This window comes from Drosophila melanogaster, chromosome 2R (genome assembly GCF_000001215.4).
Source record: "Drosophila melanogaster chromosome 2R".
In the NCBI taxonomy this organism is placed as follows: domain Eukaryota; kingdom Metazoa; phylum Arthropoda; class Insecta; order Diptera; family Drosophilidae; genus Drosophila; species Drosophila melanogaster.
Genome location: NT_033778.4, coordinates 20,077,965 through 20,099,576, shown reverse-complemented (window position 1 = coordinate 20,099,576; position 21,612 = coordinate 20,077,965). Strand labels below are relative to the sequence as shown.

The window sequence follows — 21,612 nt, the reverse complement described above, 5'->3', positions numbered from 1 at the left end:
CCTGGCTGATTGCGTTCCTTCGAAGGGGAGTCCTGCAATTGACAGACCCCGTGGAATGCTATTTGAAAAACCATTTCAGAGAGAGTGCAAAGGTGCCCACATCAAAAGGTTGGCTTGAGAGCTTAGAAAAGGAGTTGATAAAAGATTTCTGGGAAGTAAAAAGTGGAAACTTCAAGGAATATTAAAGGGTCATATAGTATTAGCTTGGCAACAAAATATAGTATAATTGCACATATAGTATAATATCATATTTTCTTTAAAATGTTTAATTGGTTCCATCAGATAAGCATCTGAGAATATAATATTTTCTATAGGTTTTTCTAACTCCCTCGGGAGTTAGAGGGCATCCTTTCGGCTTCGAACAGGACTTCCGTTTCCTTCCCAGAAATTGCCGTCACACTGCACAAGAGGACTCAATTTCAAATCGATCCCGATGGAGCAGCTAATTGCGCGACAAATTTAAGAGCGAGTTCCACTTAAAAACTCCCGACTTACCCAATGCAGCGGAAATTCCACGAGGAGAGTACCACTCCGCTGAGGTACAACCAATTGAAGTGGATCCTTCGAGCACTTGCACTTGATCTTTGGCAAATGCGTGAAATAGATACTTAAATGTCGGGCCAGGACAGCTGTCAGGATAATGCTCGCATTCGGGCTATAACTCAATTTGGCGTGGAGGCGGGGGCGTTGCAGCAAATTGACAGAAATATGAGCACGCGAAAAATAAGACGGAGATGGAACTGGAACTGGTGGACTAGTGTCCCTGAACATCCCGATGTGAATGCATTTTGAAGAGCCCGCTGTTGCCGAGTCATAAATTTGTCATTGATTGCATGTGAAATTCGAGATCGTCGGAGCATCTGCCTATACTATATAAGTTGCACATATACGGGGAGCCGTTTGTTTGGGTATCTTGCTGCTTGTGTTTGTTATCCTGCAAGCAGTTTATTGCTTTATTATGTCGCTGCCAGAGATCTTGAGCAATTCATGCAGGTCGTTGCTGAGTTTCTCACAACTTGAATTACGCCCATCGTATTGGGTTTCATATTGTAATTTTTTGTATCTGAAATGCACTCAAAAAATTGCCAAAGCTTTGGTTTGCTGCTCACTTAACTGGAATAATTGACATGAACGATTCCTTGGGCCAGCCATCCAGCCAGCCAGTCAGCCAGCCAGATCTTTTGTGGTTTCATGTTTTACCAGACGCCTTCAAGCACACACAAGTGAGAATGTCCTCCTTGGTCGGCTGTCTTTTGTCGATTGTCAACGGGTTCCCAGTTCGCAGTTCCCAGTTCTCAACCCACAGAGCGCCCTCATCGGTTGAGTAGCTCCGCTCAAGCTGCAACAGTTTATATTGCATTATTCTGCTTGAATGGCATTTTCACTTCACGAGAGAGCAGCCAAGAAAGAGGAAGGACGAGCCCAGCAGGAAAAAAGCAAAAAAAAAAAGCTCGGGTTGCCCCAACGAAAACAAAGTGAATTTCATTATGACCCCGGCGCGTATACCATCCTTCGCCAGGATACGGTCAATTTGAATTATGAAAATCACGGCGAAAGGAGTCCGCGTCCGCAGTGACTTTACAATGAATTTTACTTCCATTCCATTGAAGCGTTAACGACTCCAGCTGTTGCCACTCATTGTAATCCTGCGATCCGAGCGCTGAACGGATAATTCGTCCTTTGAGAAGTATTTTGCGGGATACCATCAGATGCGGTGTCGCCCTTTTAATGACACATTCTTCTCATCAATTACCGCATGGTTTAAACTTCATCTTACCTTACATATTTTTAAACAAGTATAAAATATTAAATTGGTACTAAAGAATAAACACAGTGCTAGACAAAGGATATAGAATTTTAAGCCTATCTGAATTTCTCATCTAAAGAATCCCATAGACGAGACACACTCTCTCTTCTAGTTTCTGTGCAGCTTACATTGTCTTCCAAAACGATCTCGCCGGGTTTCCTGGCCAGCTTAATGCCCCACATAAACCATTCCCTGCCACAAAACTAAAGCAAGACAACAGAATTTGTCAAGTCTTGATCATGATTGTGTGGCACACACAAAGGCCTCATCCTCGTCCTCGTCCTCATCCTCTTCGTATTTCGTTTTCCGTTCCTTGGATTGGGATTGGAAGTTGGGACTGGGCTTGCTCTTGGCCTCGTGCGTGCTAATGGCCAGCAATGTTTGGTAAGACCCACATGCAGTTTGGTCGCAAACAAAAGTGTGGCACTGGCTTTTGTCACACGTAGGTGTCCACTGGATGGCAATACACCATATATAACCGGGCGAACTTGGCTCAGTCAGCAGCTTTCTTTACCTAGAACGATGCCATCAAGGCGAATGGAGTGGATGTGAATGCGGAGCCCGGACCTCCATAATATCTCCTGGATGGCTGGCTGCTTATTTTTCACTCCGACGTAGCCGAATCGCCAAACAGTTTATGCAAAACGTAACAAGGTCCAGAGAATTTCTACGTTTTTACGAGCGTTCGTATTGTGATCTAATCGCCCGTCTTTCGCCTCTGAAGGATGTTTGGCGTGGAGGATGGTGGATGGACGATGGAAGCCCACGCTCTCGTGTATTTTTATTATTATTGGTTTCTTAGCATTCACTTGAGCTGCCATTTGCATGGCTTATTGCCTGGAATTGTCATTTGAACGGCCCAACTTCAGCGATAATTCGCGACGATCGACTGGCAGCTTCCCATCGATTCGCAGAATTAATTGCTCTGCTGATTCGCGGCTACAAATTCGCTTATGTGAGCGATTTACATCGCCAAGTCGAAGTCGTGCAGTGTGGTTCTACCAACAAGAAGTTCTTTAAATACCCATATAAAGAGTAAAATAAAATGAAAGTACGTATATTTAAATGATTTCCTAAGGGGAAAATTCGTAGTTATATTTATTATCTAACTATTGTTATTGCCCAACTGGCTTATATCAAGATGACAGTATTTCTCTGTGTGTGACTCCGCCGCTGGAGTTGTAGATCTCAATTCCGTTCCACCTGAGATTCGGAACAACCTAATAAAAGCCCTTGACCATCCATCTTCAGCCGCCTTTTGATCAGTCAGTCAGCTGGGATTAGCTGCCAGCTGAGAGGCTTCCTTTGGCCACCACTCCGGCATCAATTGAAGCTCACTCTCGTCGTTTATAATTAACTCAATGCCACGGCCAGGTCTTGGGAACTTGGGAACCTGGCAGCTCGCTGGACGCTCTGCTCCTCGCTTGTCACGCGCGCCTGTCAGCCCGCTTTTTCCGCCTCCAAGGCCCCCTTTTTCCAGCTTCCAGCTCGGAATCGCGGTGCCCGTACTTATACCCATGCCACACCATTTCCAGTTCCTGGCACAGCCCGTTCCTGTCTATGGGCTTTGATAAACGAGCACATCAGAAATGTGACTTGTCATAAATTTGCCTGCGTGGCCATTACTCATGTGTCATGTGGAGCGGCTGCAGAGAAGCTGCAATCCACATCCCGTCCCAACCAGTCACCCCCTCTTGTTGCTGCTCCTTATAACCTGGCCAGAGGTACGCATATATGTAGGTGCAATGCAATGCGCGATTCCCGGCAAGTTCGACAATATGCCAAGTATGTGAAGTAATCGGCGTTATCAACTTTAGTGACATGATCGCGGGCCGGCGAGCTGCTCCACATTTGCCATGACTGCGTTGCGGTTGCCATGTGGCAGGTTGGCTTATTGGACCCATCGATCTGAGTCTAGTTTGGTATCGGTATGCGTTTGCAATCCAGACAGTTTTCAGCCACAGAGACGGGGGCGAACAGAAGCAAGAGGCCGTGGAATCTGTCCAATAAATGTTATTCGTATATCTCAAAGTGGATTGATATTAGCAAATTAATATAAATTATAAGTTAAGATAAGTTATTAGGTATGAAGATAGTATCAGCATATTACACAAGCAACTTGTATCTACTCTTAAATTATAAATATTTTCAAACACATGTCGATTCCTACCAAAACCAGATATTCATTGACATCATTAGTCTTACCACAGTGCCTGATGTAATGTCTAAATCGATGGATTGGTCTCAGCCAGAGCTCAATAATCGCGTCCCCCGTACTGCCGGAAGATTTTCGGTTTCCTGTTTTTGTTCTTGGCTTTTTGTGGCCATATCAGTTGGGGGGCCAAGCCCGTAGAGCTGTGCTCATTAACCCGAGCGGCTGTGTTCTCCGTTCGATTCTGGATTCTGGGGCTGTAACCTCGCAAATGAAGTCATTAAACAATCGACGGCAGCCCGGCGTGGATCTGGTTCTTCTGCCGAAGCTGAAGCTGAAGGTGATGGCGATGGTGATGCTGCCACCTGTACAAATTCCTCAATAAGTTGTTCACACTTAATTTTTCACCAAGACAATGCAAAGCGTCCAGTCGCAGCCCCAAGAAAAATGAGCCACTGACAAACTCGTGCTGGGTTCTCGCCAGCCAACAAAATAAAGATATAAAGAACGGGGGCCAAAGCGGCGGAACTTTGCGCCTCATGCAGCGAACTGCATAATAAACAAAACATCAGCGGAGCGAGCAACCTGCAGTGCATACATTTAAAATTTATTAATTGGTTTTTAAAAGCACTCACACCCGTCGCGCCATTCATAATTCTAAGCCATGAGAGTCCCTCTCAAGTTCAATTTCCGCCTAATTTCATGCACTTTTATGCGGCTTTTGTGTAGATTACGCAGCAAAAAAATGTGGTAAGAAAAAAAAAAAAAAACTGTCGGAAACCGGAGCGGAAAAGTATACAAAATGAGCTGGGAAGCACATGAATCAAAAATGTGTATGTTATTTCCATGTAATTTGGCAAAAACACTCTGTCTGGTGAATGTGTAAATGTATAAATGAGTTGTGAGAAAAATATTTTGGAAAATGCCTTTCGAATTCTGGGATTTGCTTTTGCCACGCGTGTGATTGGGTTGCCAACTGTGGATACACGAAAGCTCAGGGAAATGGGAATTCTCCCAATTCTGCGAAAATGAAACAAATTTTAAATAAATTGGATTATAAGTAAAATATATCTTTTTTTTTACTATTTAAACTGTGGAAATATATTATCATGTTATAGTTTTTGCCCAGTAGATCTCGTCAGGGTCAATATCTTCTTCCACATCCATGAATGAAAGTTCGTCTGATTAATGGACGCCAGTTTGTGAGCGATATTAGAACAATTAATTAGCATTTGAGCTGACTGAGACACACTTTCGGCCACAAAATTTTTGGCGCTTTCCCTCGCTACTTCGACAGAACCCCCATATCTCCGGCAATGTGGCCCGAAAAAGTGCCATAAACTGCGCGTTAACAACGACGCTTAGAGCGCCACTTCCACTGATATTGTGTGTATATCTGCATGAATATATGTTTGGATTCATAAGCCATAATGAATTGCTTTTATGGATGGATCGCCCGCTGTGCCAAAAACCCCTCGGCTGATGAAGAAGTGACCATAGTTTCGCGTGTCCAATATTCCGACTCAAACTCGAGAAGTCTTAGACACAGACTCACATTCAGATTCGGATTCGGATTTGGACGGCATGAGTAAGTGTTTTGCTTAATTGCCTATGGCTTATTAGGCACCATAGGCGAACGGCGGAGAATAGTCAAATTAATTTTGTTAGAGAACCGAAAATGAAAAAAAACTATCGAAGATTTTGTGTCTAATGATGATGGCGTTACAAATTTCAACTGCCTGCATTGACCGGACCCACAACAATTACAATTCCAAACTTTTGTGCGCACACAAAAGAATCTCGGTGGTGGCAGTCGCGATCGAACAATGCAGAATCATTAATTAAATTCACCAGGGGCCAGGGCATCCGATCAGAAGTTCACTGCAGCGATGGAGGCCGCAGATATGTATGGCGTACCTTCATATCGGATCGTTGAACCTGGAAATTAGCACAGGAAGCCGGGGATAAGCTTTATGCCCCGGCTAGGTGTTAACTATAAACCACACTTGTGTCTGGCCGTATTTACGACTTCCCCAGCACTCGGTGCCTTCGAGCGTAATTGCGCAAGAGTCGGGCTGAATATTCTTGAAGATATTCGACTTTGCATCATTTTTCAGGGCAACTCCAGTCCCAGCTCCGTACAATTAACCATGAGCAGCAACTATCTTGTTACCTGACGCGTTTTTATGATTTCTGCATAAAATTAAATCGTTCTTGCAACGCGATTGCCCCTCGTCCAGAAACTGGTTGCCAGCCCAAGCAGAACTAGTTTCTCTGTTTCTTCGCGCGCTTCGTGCCTTAATAATTTTTACTTTGGTTTAATTATAGTTTTGCGCTTAATAAATTTTCGCCGCCTGCCAAGAACAGACCCTTAACCCTTACAAAATTTACTGGCTAGCAGGCAACTGCTTTGAAAATTACACTGTAAAAAGCCGTCAAGAAGTTGAATATACCTAAAGCTAGTTAATGAGAAAAGTGTTAATCACTTAGACTAAACTTCAACTGTTTATTAATCAGGAAAAAAGCCTTCGGTACATACATTTAACTCATTGTGCTAATTAATACGCCTTTTAATTACAACTGATCAATTAACTGAAATCAATTTTTTAATTTCCCTTGAGCTGATCCTTTTCTGTTTCCCCAATTTCCATATGCTTCACATACTGGCCATTTTCCATGTTTTAACCGCCTGTTTGTTTGCATTTGCATAGTGCGTGTTTTTTGTTTGCTTTTTTTTTTTTTGCTCGGTGAACGCTTTCATTATTCATTGCACATTTTATGCTTCATTCACTTTTTCAATTAATTAATAATCATCATGCTAATAAGTTTTTTCTCTATCGGACTGCCGATTGTTTGTTTGCCGACGTTTTTGTTTCGTGGGAGTTTCCCTTAAGCCCGCCCACCAATTTACGTGTTAAAACACGGCCATACATTTAACAACAACATCCCATTACATCCGAAGATACGCTCTGCACAATTTAATTTAATTTAATTGCTTGTCAATGGCACGTCTTTCCATATGCTAAAGGCTTTTTTTTTGCGTTTCGTGTTTTTTTTTTATTCCCGCCCTTACATGTTTGTAATTAATTTAAATTTTCCTGCCGAATGTTTGTGGATTTATTTAATGATCGAGTGCATTTCACTTCCCATTTACCATCTTCCCGCTGCCGGTCAGAGTGCATTAGCCTTAGTTTGGCCAAATGACAGGCAGTACAATCACATGGAACAACACGTTTTAGCTGCTTGTTTTTATGGGCCTTGCTAGCACACAAACGGTAGACATGGCTAATAAAAACAACCTAAATAGAGCATAAACTGCAAGCTAGAATGCCGACCAGACCAAGACGTGACCAACTTGCATGCTGGCTGCATAAAAATTAGAAAAAAAAAAACACATTCGGAGCGGTCGAAAAATCTCGGAAAACCAATGCGAACTCGCCACACTACATGAAATTTCTCATTGAAGTGCGAAACTTCGGCGGCATTGCCCCAGAACGAGGCGCCGCCGATCGGAAGTACGCGTTCCTAACATCCCGACCTTAAGCCGATCCTGAACCTGAACTTAGGGTGCGATCTGGACTTCCTAATTAACAAAAACAATGCACATGTGTGATGTATGTATGGGTGATGTCCCAGGGGTAAGGCCAACGTACACCTACAAAAATTGGATGGGAATTCAAGGTCTACAATCTTAAAGGCATGGAGTAAGAGCATGCTATATTAAAAGTTAAAATACAGCTACCAAAATAGACCTAATGGAATATTTTCGATATATATACAGAACATTAATGCTATTGTTTTAGGCATATGGAATTATCTCTTTTTTCTGTCTACTGCAAGCCGCCCCCAATTAAAATTCATGAACTTTTACGCACATTTGTCAAGTATTTCCTTGGGGGCGGGGAATGGGGAGTGTCAGGCGACTTCCTTGGGGGCTGTCTAATTGCAGTTGAGCTAACGAGCTGCGTGGTTGATGGACGTTTGTTTGCCGACCTCATCGAGGAGCTGCTGCACTTTCAAGGGCCTCACGCATAAACGAAAAATTTTCTTAATTATTGCATTGATTTACATTGCAGCGTGAAAGGGGCTGGCCGTGTTCCGGTTGCTGTGACATGGCAGCCACTCGAGGACTGCGTTTTGTCGCCAGTGGTTCAGAGTTCAGAGTGCACCGAGAAAAATGGTTACTTTGGTTTAATTATCACCGAAAAGAAAGAATTAAATGTGACGCGCTAAGGGCGGGGATTAACTTATGTATCTTCGAGCTTTATTTATATCCGGATCTAAATCATTTTATTTGGCATATTTTTTTTTTACTGAATTATTTAAATGAATGTCTCTTCTTTTCTCCAAGTGCAGAGTGCAGTGCATTGCAGCTGAGTGAAGTGGGTCTCGTGGCAACTGGGCTCTGCCGTTTCGCCAGTCCGGGATGCAATCGAAATTTTGTGTCCGTGCGTGCACGAGTTGTAGTTTGTGGTGGCTGCCACTCGTCATCCTCATTCCGATCCTGGTCCTCAGCCTCTCATTCTCGCTCTCATCCATTCAGCTTCATCCTCGTCGTCATCCGTTCGGCCCACTCGAGGGTCCTTTACTTTGACAATGGCACTGGCGAGCTAGCTGCAATCGGTGGCAGCTGGCACGTTTGGCGGTTGAGTGCCACGCCTTGCGCCCTCCGCCCACTGACCTCGTGCCCCCATCATTGGCAGAGCCATAATTATGATTAAAGTCAGCGATTTGACTAAATTCCGAAGATTAACACATTTTCACAATGACACGCCATTCCGGCAGAACGTCTCTAATGTGACCGCAGCACGAAATAACTCTAAAAACGTTAGATATAGTATATGTGGAAGAATATTGAACGAATTCGAGTGCTCTACCTACATAAAAGTCAGCATGTTCATCAACGATTCATTTTATAAACAATTATGAAAAAAATATGATTGGCAGAGTTCAGATTTCTGAATTCAGATTTTCTTTTTTGATTAGTTTTTACCAAGCATGAAGCACCAACCTCATCACAAAATCGGTGAAGCCCCTGAAGCAAAAGAAATGCACCTAACGTTTTACTAACCAGCCCATTAAAGTTGTGGTTAGCAATTAAAAAATTGCATTGACCGCTGGGCCATCGGCCATCACATGCATGCTGTTTTGGTTTTGGCCTCACAAATATTAAATGGAACGATTGGCTCAAAGGTCCTGCCATATTGTTGTCGCCGTTGTTGTGGCACGTATGCAGAATATATAAATTTATTTGTAAGTCGGTAGAACGGAGCTCTGAACAGGGAAAACGAATAAAAAAAATTCCGAACATAATTCACAACATGCCAAACTACAAGCGACAACGACAACATGTTGCATTGTTAGCGGCGCATTGTGCCAATTGTTGCTGCTGCAAGTCCTTGTTGTTGCTGCTGTTGCTGTTGGTGTTGCCATGGTATTTATGCAAATTTGTAGCGCACCACAAAATCCACACAATGTGAGTGTTTTATTTATTTCCCTTTTGACCGGCGCCCCAATCCACAGATTTTTGCTCTGTTGTTAAGTGCTCAAAACAACGGCCTTACGCTCTATATATTTACAAGACCCATTTTTTAGCCAATAACGAGACAGAACGTCCAAAACAAGTACCTGCCACACAGTTCAACTTTGAATCGGTCGAAAAACGTCAACAGTTATTCAATTTGCTTTCAGGTACATAATAAACTTGTTTGCTAATAACTGTATTAGCTCAATTTCCATACCACATATACATACCACATACACATATACATATATGTAGACACGAGTTACTAATTATGATGTTGAAATATGTTCATGTCTTGTTAATTAAAATAAACATATCAGCGATCTGCACAGACATTGCCGAACGGTTTGTTGTTTAATTGGCCCGATTTGGCAATCTCTTAGTTGTCAAGTATTTATCTGAAACTGTTTAGGCAAAAACAAAATATACAAAGGCAATAATGTATACTGCACATTTAAATAAAAATAATTATTTTCCGATCGAACACCAAAAAGCTAAGCTAGTCGGTAGCAAGTTTCAATATTTCCGCAGGGGTTACTGAAAGTGACCTGACGGAAGTGCAACATGTGGCAGCAACTTTCAGCGAATAAAATGCTGTGACGCATGCGCAAATTGCAAATTTGGATTGGTGGACCTGCGCATTAGGCTGTCGTAGATCCGTATTTTAACGTTTTTTTTAAAGGTGCCCCAGCTGATTATCGGCATTACTGGTGCTGTGTCTCATGTACTCCGCCGTTGTCTACCCTAAAATTAAGTGAAAAAATCAATCACTTTCACTAATTTTAAAGTGATTTTTCCGAATGCGAGAAAATGGGGCTGCCACGGCTCGTTATCAAGTGTTGAAACGAACGCCGAATCGAGCGAGGCAAGTCGAAAAGTTGAAAAGTCGGAAAACTAGAAAACGAGAAACCCTCGACGGCCTAATGACGAGACATTTGTCGGACGGCGCTGAAATAAAGAGATTTTTAACTCGGACCAAATGAAATTTAAATTAAATAGTGAAATCCCCTCGGCGAGAATACCATTATCAACATTAAAGTGCGGATTGATTAATTGCTGTCTCTTTCTGGTATGGGATTTTTAATTTGATTTCGGTCGATGTAGCTGCTGTTGAAACGGTTCGTGGGCCGGCCGATTAATCAGATTGATAATACTACTTGGGTCTTCTGCAGTCTAACGGCGTCTTTCGTTGGGGTTTTGGGTTTCGCACTTCGAAATAATTTGCCAATCGTGAACGGAAGCGCGGCGCATGCGTCATGAGGTGGCAAAGCGGTAACACTCCCCATAGTCAGCCTCACCTGAATTCGGCCCCTTCTTCCATCCACCTGCGAAGTCGTGCGTGCTGCAGGTTTAGGCCACTTTCGTGCTGGCGGATTCGATTTCAATTTTGGCCCAGACCAGGCTGCTGAAAATTTCTTATTTATTCTCATGTTAATTTCTTCTTCCTCGGGACTCGGCTTCGTTCGAAACTTGCGTGACTTGATCGTTTTGGTCAGATATTATTTTGTTACATTAAAAAATAATTACCGCATTTGCCTTTGCCGTACTTCCATCTCCCTCAGCCCCATCCGACTATCTCTTTTTGCCCCGCGGGCTGATTTCAGTTTGATTTGCTCTACGTGGCCAAAATTGGTTCATTTTGCCAGCTTAACCATTTTGAATGCGTTGCTAATTTTTTTATTGCCACTTTGCTTTGATTGCACATTCGAATGGAAAACTGTTGACAGCTGACATTGGTGCTAGTAATAGTAAAAATGTATTAGTTGCAGTTTTTTTTTTTTTTTGTCACTGCCTTTATTATTCAAGTAAGCTAATTTAGCACAAAAACTTTGATTCATCGCATTCAAGTACATTTTTTAAGCTTTGGTATTTAAAAGCCAAGGCAGCTCTAAAACTAGTATGCTTATATATTGTTCAATGAATTTCATTTCATAGATATTATTTTCTCGAATCTCTTTCTCAATCTTTTATAAACGTTTCAAACGTGGCACTCAGACCAAAGACCCTAGAATAATTCTAGTGTCTAGTGTATTCTAGTGTCTTTGCTCAGACATTCTTTTCGATTTTTGCAGCTGTACAAAGCCACTCCAGCCACTCAAAACAAAGCATAAAATCAACTTAAGCGACAAATTTTTCATAAACATAAACCCCAGCGCCATACATTTTGATGATTTTAATGGACAAAACTGCGCAAAATGATGGCCGCGAAACGTGTTGGAGCAGCGGACTCAGGCGGTTCTGCGGAATGTGTTGCCAGGCACCTTCTGCATTCTCCCGACCCCGGGAAACCCCCCGTTTCATGCCCCCAAAATCCCCCCTCGAGAACTGCAATGTGCAGGCGCGCGCCCATTTAAAATGCAGCAAGTGTCACCATTGACTGAAACGAGGCGCAATAAATATATATGTGGAAGGAGCTGGAGCTGCTCGGCTGGCTATGGCCATGCCACACTATATACAAAGTGGCTCTGCTGGTCTTGGCCTGGCTTTATACGGGCAAGGCATGCGCTGCATATTGGCAACAATGCGGCGAAAAAGCGTAGTAGACTTTGCATGAGCGCCAAAGAACTGGGGAAGCAGTAGCTGCCCCCCTCCTGCTACTCCTCCTCCACTGTCTTCGTCTCGGTCTCGTCATTTAAATAACAATAAAATTTGATGACATGCCATGTTGCAGCTCCTCCTGGTGCAGCAGTTTCGATTTTCCAATGCCTGGCTGATTGGCTTCGCCTTTGGCAGCATAATAAAGACATTCGATGCCTTTTTAAGCGTTTCACTTTCGCACGTAGCCGTCGTCGTCGCCGTCAGTAAAAAGTTTGCAGCATGTCCGGTTGTAAAAATAAATATCGCCAAGTTCTCCCATCTGCTGCTGCTGCTGCTGGTGGATGATATTGGGGGAAAGTTTAACATCGTCTAGACGGACTAAGAGCCCACCCATCTGGGAAACCACCCAACCACCCAGGAGTCAACCCACCCGACCACGCTTTCCATTTCATTAGACAATGCCAACTTTTAATTAAGAAATCGTGCTCCCTGACTCGTCGATATTGAGCTGCAATCTGTTGGAAAACAACTGAAAAGTTTAACAAAAACACAGAAGCAAATCGACAGACTTGCAATTAATCGCTGAGCAGGATGGCGAATTTTCTTTGTGTTTACTTTAAGTCGAGGCAAGATAATTGCCTTTACTATTGAACGAACTGATTTGCTGGCAAGTACCCAAATTATAGCGACCAATATTGCCAAATTTTATTAGATCCTTGCAATTTTCCCGTTTCCATTCTGATTTGTTTGTAATCGATAGAGCATTGAATTCCATTGCAGTTTGCTGGAAAAGTTTACGATGATCCTTTGTATTAATTATTATTCGTTATTATTTCTCGAGGTATTTATTTGAATACTTTGTGCAGATTTCTATACTTTCACAAGACTCACGTGGCTCATAGCCTCGGTGACATATATCCGTACTTAACGAGATTTTCCACCTCAAGATTTGCAAGACTTATTATGCATTCCCCTACCAAACTGCTGGCTTTGTCTCTGCGAATCCCATCCAGCATTCATTGTGCTTTACGAGCTTGTTGGGGCCTGCTCCCACTGCAATGCATCTCCATCTCCATCTGCATTCGGCATTCTGCATTCAGCATTCTGCACTCTGCCTGCCAGCTGAAATGTCGAACTGTTCTGTATGCCACACGGGTTTCCTGGGGGGAAAAGCTTTGAGGCAGTGCCACATCGGCTCCTCAATGGCTGACAAATGTGACTGAGTGTGAGTGTGAACAAAATGCACAGCGTCGTTAGAGGATGCAAACAAGTTTCGTTTTAGTTTCCTACAGTGGAAAAAATACCCACCTATATAATAAAGGTATATTTTATTGGACATTTTAGACTATAGTTTGATATGTTAGAACATAATAATAAAATAAAAACAATAACGACATAATTTTAACAACATTTGCAAAAATCATTTTGCGAAGTGCACTATTTATTTTCCAGTGTATTATCTCGTTGCTGTCACCGACGAGGACTGTTTCAGTTGGTTTTGCTGGTGTTTCTAGTGTTTTTTAGTGTTGCTGGATCGCCGACGCTTTGTTTGAAATGTTGCTGACAGACCACTTGAAGTTTTTCCAGCTTCTACGCTCATTGGGGCCGCGTTTTTCCAACTCGCGCTGACGTATTTCATAAGAAAGGCAAGTGACAAGTCGCTTTCCACTTTACTTTAGACAGTTGCCGAAATTATGCCGCCCAGACTCGTCTGTGGAATTGAAATGGGAATGGAGGAATAGAGAAAAGGTTAAAGTGTAAGTGGGGGAAAAACAAATTGTTGGCCATCCCAGACAGACTGGCTGTCAGAAGATTCCCCCTTTCCCCCGCAGACCCAATGATCAACCAAACAGGCCGTTCGCACTTGGACAAGTGTCGAAAACTGGCCTACTCCTTACCCCGTTTTTCTTATGAGTTTCTTCCATTGCCGGCCTTCAAACAAAAGAACAGAACTTTGCGTGGTGTGCCAGAGAGATGATGATGGGCTGAAATGGTGGAAGGTCTCGTTCTGCCCGGCATTTTTCTTCTTGTTGATACATTTCCACGAAAATTATTTCGAGTGCCCGCCCGGCCTGACAGCTGTGCTTCTCGGCCCGTCCGCTTTTTATTTCACTTCAAGTTTTTCCCCATCATTGGAGGCCTCTCGCCGCTGCCTTTAATAGCGATTTGCCGGCACGGCCAGGAAAATTCTTTGAAAAATATGCACATTCAAAGCGGTTTTCTGGCCCGCATTTGCCTTTCCAGCGAAAGTGCGTGGATCCATCCTATGTATGTACATATAAACCAATAACTCCTCCTATCGATAGGCTCTTTCTCACACACACACTTTCTAATCAATTATATCGCACTTATATGCAAATTTCGCGCCAGCCAACAAACAGGCAAACAAACAAATAAATCAATTTCATTCCATTCAATTCAATTCGATTTCAATAAGGCTGCGAAGAGACCCCAAGGCACAATGAACCAATTTGAAAATCACCTTTCTCGCCTGCAAATTGCTTTGTCAGCTTCCCCCGGCCGTTCACTCATCATCCATCGCCTTTTGCCAATGGAAGCCGGTGAACTGTTTCGCTTTCTGCCTAGTTAACAGCTTTTTTTCCTCTCTTAGCCCAGTCGAATGCTGAATGGCTGTTCTCGGTGCAGAAATGGCGAGCTAAAAACCCTATAGCTAGAAATAGCACGCACAACCTGCTCGATGGGCACAAAATTTCACATTCAGCTGAAGAATTGGTAAATATCAAATTTCAAAAGTGAGCAATCTGGGAAACGGAAGTTGGCAAATGCGACCAGCTATTGCGCTACTTTTGACCAATTTTCGTCATAAGAAAAGTTAAAGGGTTTACACTAAGAATGCCATCATGAAAATCCAGTTTATTAGAAAGTTTCTCAAAATCAGAAATTATTATTTTATTATTTTTATTTCTCCTATGTATATTTAACAATGATTGTTATTTTATTTCGAACGCAGTCTTGAAATGCTATGCAAAAAAAAAAAAACTTTTGAATTGAATTGAATATCAATAATGCCAATAATCTTTTGTTAGCTTCACATCCAATTGTTCGGAAGACTCAGACCTGTCAAATAGTGTGGGCAAAAAGTTATATATTCTGACATGCGTGTCACGAAATAATCATTTTAATTCGAACAATCGCATTTGAATGCCATTACTCATCGATTGTGTGCACTTCTTAGAAACTTTCGTTGAGTCATTCGCGAGCGGCTCAACGAAATCCATATGCCGAACTTTTTGATTGCTGGCTGTGCATATAAATAAGTGCCTTATCATTAAATTTCAATTAAATGACAAAAATAAAACAAAAATGTTTTGACGCCAAATCGAGTTTTCGGAAATTGTCTTTCGTTTTTGCTTTTGCACGGGTCTGTCTCATATTCCCAGCCTGGAATATGTACATATATCCCCATTTTGCATACTCAACAATTGTGGACACCGTGGGGCGATGACAAAAACAAGCAATCGCGTTTTCCATTCAGTACCGCAGATTTCTTCTTTGCCTCTCGAAATGTGAAAACAAATTTTTGGCGCGTGTGTCTGAGTGCCCGAGAGCTGCAGACTTATTTTTCTTATTTTTTTCTGCAATACGAGGCTTTCATTCATGTTCAACAATTTAAATATGCTGCTGCGGTGTGTGCTTTTTTCGAGATATGTACATTTTTGATAGACAACCGGACAGATATGTAAGCCGGGCGCTAAATTTGATCTCTCTCGTTTTGGCACGAACTGTAATTGAAAATTTTGTATGTATTTCGAGGAAGCAGCTACAAAAGCATCAGCAACAACCCAACTTGACACTCGAAACACTTGGCTTTGGCTTTAGCTTTGGCTTTTCACGGATATCTGGCTGGGCTGGGGCAAAGCCTCAACTTTCTTGTCCGGTTACGTGAAATTTCAAATGTCATAATTTCTGACAGTTTGATAGTCGTACAGAAAAAACACGCGCTCCCACTGCCAGCATTCAGTTTGTGGTTTTGCTTGTGGGCCATAAGCCAGGTGGACCAGAGTTTTTGGCTCCAACCGTTACCAAAAAGTGGCCGACGAACAAACAAAGTGACAAGTTGAATCACTGTGGTTCAATGGGTAAACTTATGCAATAAAAATCGAGTTAAATTGGTAGACTACATTTACTGAATAAAATGCAATGCTAGATTTAAAGTATTTGATATGTAATATATTATTTCAATTTTTATTTATATCACGTTCAAGTTTCGGTTAAGCAAATCCACTTACTTTAATTTTCCCACTTAACGCCTCTAAACCACAGTCCTCAATTCTTTGGCTTCGTTTCGTTTGCCAAAGCCGCTAAGAAGTACATAAGTGTTTTCTTAAGCCGTCTTAGGGCAACTATTTTGCTGGCCGCTGGCCTTTTCTGTAAGCCCACATATTGATTTGCTGGTCTGAGGCGGTGTCAAGCCTTTTGACCTTTCGGACCACACACAATCGGTTGGCTTTTAACTTCGTTGTAATGTTGCATAACATGTAAATTCTGCCCATGTTTTTAGGGGGTCTCCAACTATCTAACTACAAAGTTAGTTACGTTTTAGGACAATTCTCGGAAGAAGGGAGTAAGCAATTAGGCTTTAGCCAAGGCTTACAAGGTTTTTTCTTAGTTACTTGGCGGACAGCTGTGCGCTTTTTGTTACATTTGAAACGAGAAAACACGACAAGTTGCTTAAGGAACTTGCTTCTTAAAAAAAAACAGGTAACAGGTAAGAGGCTCAAAAAGCCAGGGCCAAGAAAATGAGTTTGAATGGAGCGAGAGAGTAAAAGATCTTGGGGCTCGTCAGCCTGACATTGACGAAGTGGTTCTTCGAATGAAATTGTCATAATTTTTTCGGGGTTTCTACATGTCTTTTGATGCATACAAAGCGTTAATGTTGCCCACTTTGTCATACTTTGGCTTCGAACCCGACAATTGAACAATTGATAAAAGCCTCCACAAAAAACCAAACCAACTTAACTCAACTAACGGTGCATGGGGAGTTTCCAAACCCAGAAATTGTTTTTACCTCATGACTCAAGCAGCTATCTTGGTTTAGGACATAAAGTTTATTGGTATTCGGATTGAGCGACAATAAGCCAGGTAGTTTTTAAACTCTTAACGTAAGATAGCTTTTTATATTTTACTTGTAGAAAAGATATGTTTGAACTTAGTTACACTTATATCGCTTCAGTAATGTAATTAGCTGAACGTAGCTTATCAACTCCGGGTAAGACGACCAACGGTCGGATAATCTACTAAAGAGCTTGGGTAAGGCACGTCCATGGGGAACTATTATTCCCTCTATCGGTGACATCTGGCCAAAGCTGGATCCGTGAGAACTGTCGAGCTGGCTGAGATGTGCTCGCTTTTTACGAGCACTCGTCTAATGAGGCGAAGGAACTTCCCCGCACACACTCGCTCCAGTTGACACTGACCGCAGATTCGTATCTCAATATTTAGGTTGCCTTACAAATAAAAGGCCGAAGACGACGACGACAACATGGGGCACTGGCACTTGGAAATAAAATAAATCAAAAGATGCGAAAACGGTCTGAAAACCCTAAGAGGCAACACTTTAGGCCTCGGTGGAAAGCTCTGAAAAGGCAACGCCAGATCTCAGCCAAATGATAAATGCCCGCTCTGTGTATCAAGTGTGAATTTTAAGTGAAAATACTACATGACGGAAAATGTTTTATGCGCAATGCGCCAGAGTTGGTCTAAAGCGTTGGCTTTTATGTGGATTACGTGGGCCGAGCGGGAATCAGGCATCGAATATGCCAATAACTGATTTTAATTACGTCAGGTCGGTCCATCAAACGGCTCACAGAATTCTCCATAGTTACTCCTACTCCTATTCCTACTGTTGCTTGCTGTTTGGTCCAAGTTCAAACAAAAAAAAAAGAGTACTTTTATGGCCATACTGCCACCGTTTGTAAAGGAAATGCGCTTGGGCCATAAAACCCAGAAACATAAAACAAAACTCCGACATAAGCTAGCCCAAAAAGAGTTGAAGAGTAGCAGCAGCAGTAGTAGGAAAAAATAAAAGTAGAATTATGCTTAAATATATTTCCCGCTTAGTTAAATTCCATATAATTCCAAACCGATAGAGTCGCCGACTAGAGACCGCCGGGACATCGTAAAGAGTGCGAACTGTAAATCATGACAGTTTTTATTGCCTTCCCGAAATCCGACCCACTCTCTTCCATTCCCGGCATCCTGTTTGCTACCTGGTCTAGTACGGAAATGTTTAAGTAGACTTCGCTCCAGAAATAGAATTTCGTATTCGAATTTACTAGCCGGCCACATTAATTGCCAACGCCTTGACACGAATCGTCGACGGGCTCCAAAGGGGGGCCTTCCATAAATCTGGCCAATAATTGCTTATGAAACAGTTCATTGCATCGAGCTTGGTGCTCTGAGCTCAGCTCGGGCATTAGAAGGGGCTTACTTATCGGCCGAATTTATGATATTCTGTGGGCCGTTCAATTTACGATCCGGATTAAGTCAAACGCCCTGGGTCACAAGTCCGTTTAGCTGGCAAAATGGTGCTCTGTTTGAAAATGCATGGCCCGTTACAATATTAATTACCAGCCATTAGCAGCATCACTCAGCATTGAAGAAAAGTCGAAACTATCTGTAAACTCATATGTCAATGTCGCTAAATCCACTTGTCAGTAGGAACACATACGTGAGAATCGTTCAAAAGAAAAACATGGGAACTTGAACTGAAACTGAAACAAAAACCGAACAAAAGCCATCAACGGCAAACAGATCAGGCAGCGAGGAAATATTGTCAGGCAACATTTTTTAACCCCGTAGGTGTATCTATCTATCTGTGTATCACATAGATGTATCTGCATATGCAGCTTGCACTATAGCTTTTTCTTTCTTTTTTTTTCCACATACCGAGGGTAAAATAGGTGTTTTGCGAACTTGCTGTAATATACTTGGTGTATTGGATTTCAATTTTAAAACTAAAGTAAAATAAGATTACTTTCTCGTCGGAGATTTGTGACCGGGACACCTGCAACATTTGGGGGCCGCTTTCTGAAAGACTTTTTTATGCTAAATACCGCCGCTCTTAATATTGATGGCGATCCGAGACACAATGCGCTGTGCCTCCGATGCAGCCATCCATTTCTATAAATATATACGTGTTAAGTATATCTCACTCTCCTGGAGAAACAACGAAATGTGTGACAAAACACCACAAGGAATTTTAATCCCAAAATGATTGATAATCATTTGCACGAGCGGAGTCGCAACGAGTGAAAAAGCTCTATCACGTTCCATTTGCCTAGGTGTAAAGTCCATGGGGTATTATCAGAACCGCCCAACATCGTCTTCATCAGCATCTCCGGCGCAATCATCATCGCCTTACACATCGTCATCATCTCGGCTGGGCTTTGTTTGCTGCTAATGTTTGCACTTAATTCACCAGACAATGGGACACGGGAGTGAAGGTGGAGGGAAAAGCGTTTTCTTTTGGCTTTTACCCAGAGAAAATGGGTGGAGAACTGGAGGGATTGTGGCTGCCAGGGCGAAAAGTCTAAATTATGTCGTTGCCGCCTGACTGTTGCATAGGAAAATGCATCATTTTGTAAGCTTAAGAAAAGACGATGCGCTTTTTGTGAATGGGCAACGGAAGCACTGGAAGAAATTAGTGCTGAAGATACAGGGATTCTTAAAAATGTTTACAGCCTATCTCTGTCTTGAATTCCTATTTTTTCTAAAAACATGTAAATATTTAGTAACAGTTTTTATTAATGTACCGTACTATATCGCTCATTTAAGTGATCGAATTAACATTGCCTAGTTGTATTGTATAATTTTCCATATCAAATTATTATTTGGCGGCTAACACCTTTTTCGTAGACCAGATAGTATCCAACACCTCAAACTGTTTAGCCTGCGACAAATTTCCTCTGTTCACATCGACCTGACGATGAGTTGAAAATGTGACAAAAGCTGATTTAAGTCATAATTTATCATGATATGCTGGATTAGTGCGATGAATTTTACAAACGTTTATTTTTAACACCTTGCGACATTGACAATGCCAGCAGGTTGAATTGGAGTCCCTGGCTAATGTTTAAATTTATTGACTATCAAATGTTGAATGCATTGTGTGCACCCTGCCTACTGCATTAGTTTGTGCCACTTTCGAAGTCGTAACCGGCTGAAAGCAGGGATTATTGAGCCGCTGTGGGGTGATACTCTATTGGCAATTAAATGTTATAGGTTTCAGAAATGCATATCTAAATATCTCTTTCCATTTTGAGCCAAAAAAGCAGGACGTCTTGGCCTAAAGCGAGCCTTTCTGACAAATCAACCACGCCCAAAAACAACAAAGTTGGTTGCGGCCTAAGTGTTTGTAATTGTTATTGCTGCAAACTCGTTCTTTCACTTTGGTCTGCAAGCGCGAACTTTATGGTTACACCTACCCAGCCATCCAGTCATCCAACCATCCGGAAAGCAACGGCAGATGATCACCTTGTGCCCCTCGATGCCGCCCTGCATCGGGTTCTAGCGGTAAAGTTTCGGCCAACCAGCCGCGCCCATAAAACAGCGACCACCTAATGGAAAGTGGCCAGCATGTATATATCCGCATTTTTCTGGGTGCAGTACAAGTTCAATATTAAGAAATTACAAGCCAGCAAAGCATTTTGCCCCACGCATTATGCGAAATTAATTTGCGTGTTCGGCAAATTTAATTCAATTTTTTTAACAGCTCTGGCCAACACGCGGATAACACGCCCCGAAACGAAAGTTGACCCACTGGAGGACTCGGCTATGTATCTTCTACCCATGGCGAGTACGAATTAAGACATAATAAAGCTGTCTCTCGGTCGAAGCCGCTTTTTTTTTTTGGCCCATCCGTCAAGATGGCTCCTCTGGGTGTTTGGGGCGTGTAATTCGCTCCAAACACCTTTGAGAACCCAGACTGACAAGAGCCCAGACTTGACAAGACGGTTTTGGCTTAAACGCTGCCTTTTTGGGGGGTAATTTTTGGCCACAGAGAGGTCGACACACACGCGAACCGCAAAATATTTGGGCCAAGTAAGTGGATGTGGATGTGGTGCCTGCTTGACAAACGAGTGTCATTTATCAAAATGTGACACTATTTGCGCCAAGTCATGTGTTAACTGCACTTTATTTTATTGTTATACCCTGTGTGGGTTGTCGGTGTATCTTGTGTGTTAACTTGGCCCAAAGGTTCTTTCTCAGTTTCAGTCTCGGAGTTTTGGCATCGGTTCCTCGAGTGCTCTCATAAAATATATATCATAATTGAGGGTTATGTTGTTTTCTTTTCGCATTTTTCGGGAATAAGCCAAAAAGCATAGCAATCGACTTGGCCACCAGGATGAGAAATGGCCAGATTGAGATATGGCCATGTGAGGGAGAAAAATGCTGACTTCCACCCTTTGGGCCATGTTTTCATCTCCGATTCGAAAAACTGATACTGTAGAAAGATTTTTCACAAGCTTACATTTGATTTGGGACCCTGCATGAAAATATATCAACCTAATAAGTTTTGACTGCGAAGAGAGAACTTTGCCAAATACCAATGTCCCAGAAGAACGTCTG

General features: G+C 42.3%; 2 long non-coding RNA genes across 2 annotated transcripts, besides 1 other annotated feature; both read right to left on the bottom strand.

The window, feature by feature from the left end:
* Nucleotides 1–8,281: 8,281 nt before the first annotated feature.
* lncRNA:CR44633 (long non-coding RNA:CR44633) lies at nt 8,282–8,782 on the bottom strand. The gene has a single exon (NR_124644.1). It is a non-coding gene; the product is annotated as a long non-coding RNA:CR44633 (long non-coding RNA).
* Nucleotides 8,783–11,475: 2,693 nt separating this feature from the next.
* Nucleotides 11,476–11,508: a mobile genetic element.
* A 1,373-nt stretch (nt 11,509–12,881) lies between these two features.
* On the bottom strand, nt 12,882–14,617 carry lncRNA:CR44632 (long non-coding RNA:CR44632). Its single transcript, NR_124643.1, has 2 exons — nt 13,920–14,617; nt 12,882–13,732 (listed from the first exon to the last, which is right to left on the bottom strand). It is a non-coding gene; the product is annotated as a long non-coding RNA:CR44632 (long non-coding RNA).
* Between the last annotated feature and the right edge of the window lie 6,995 nt (nt 14,618–21,612).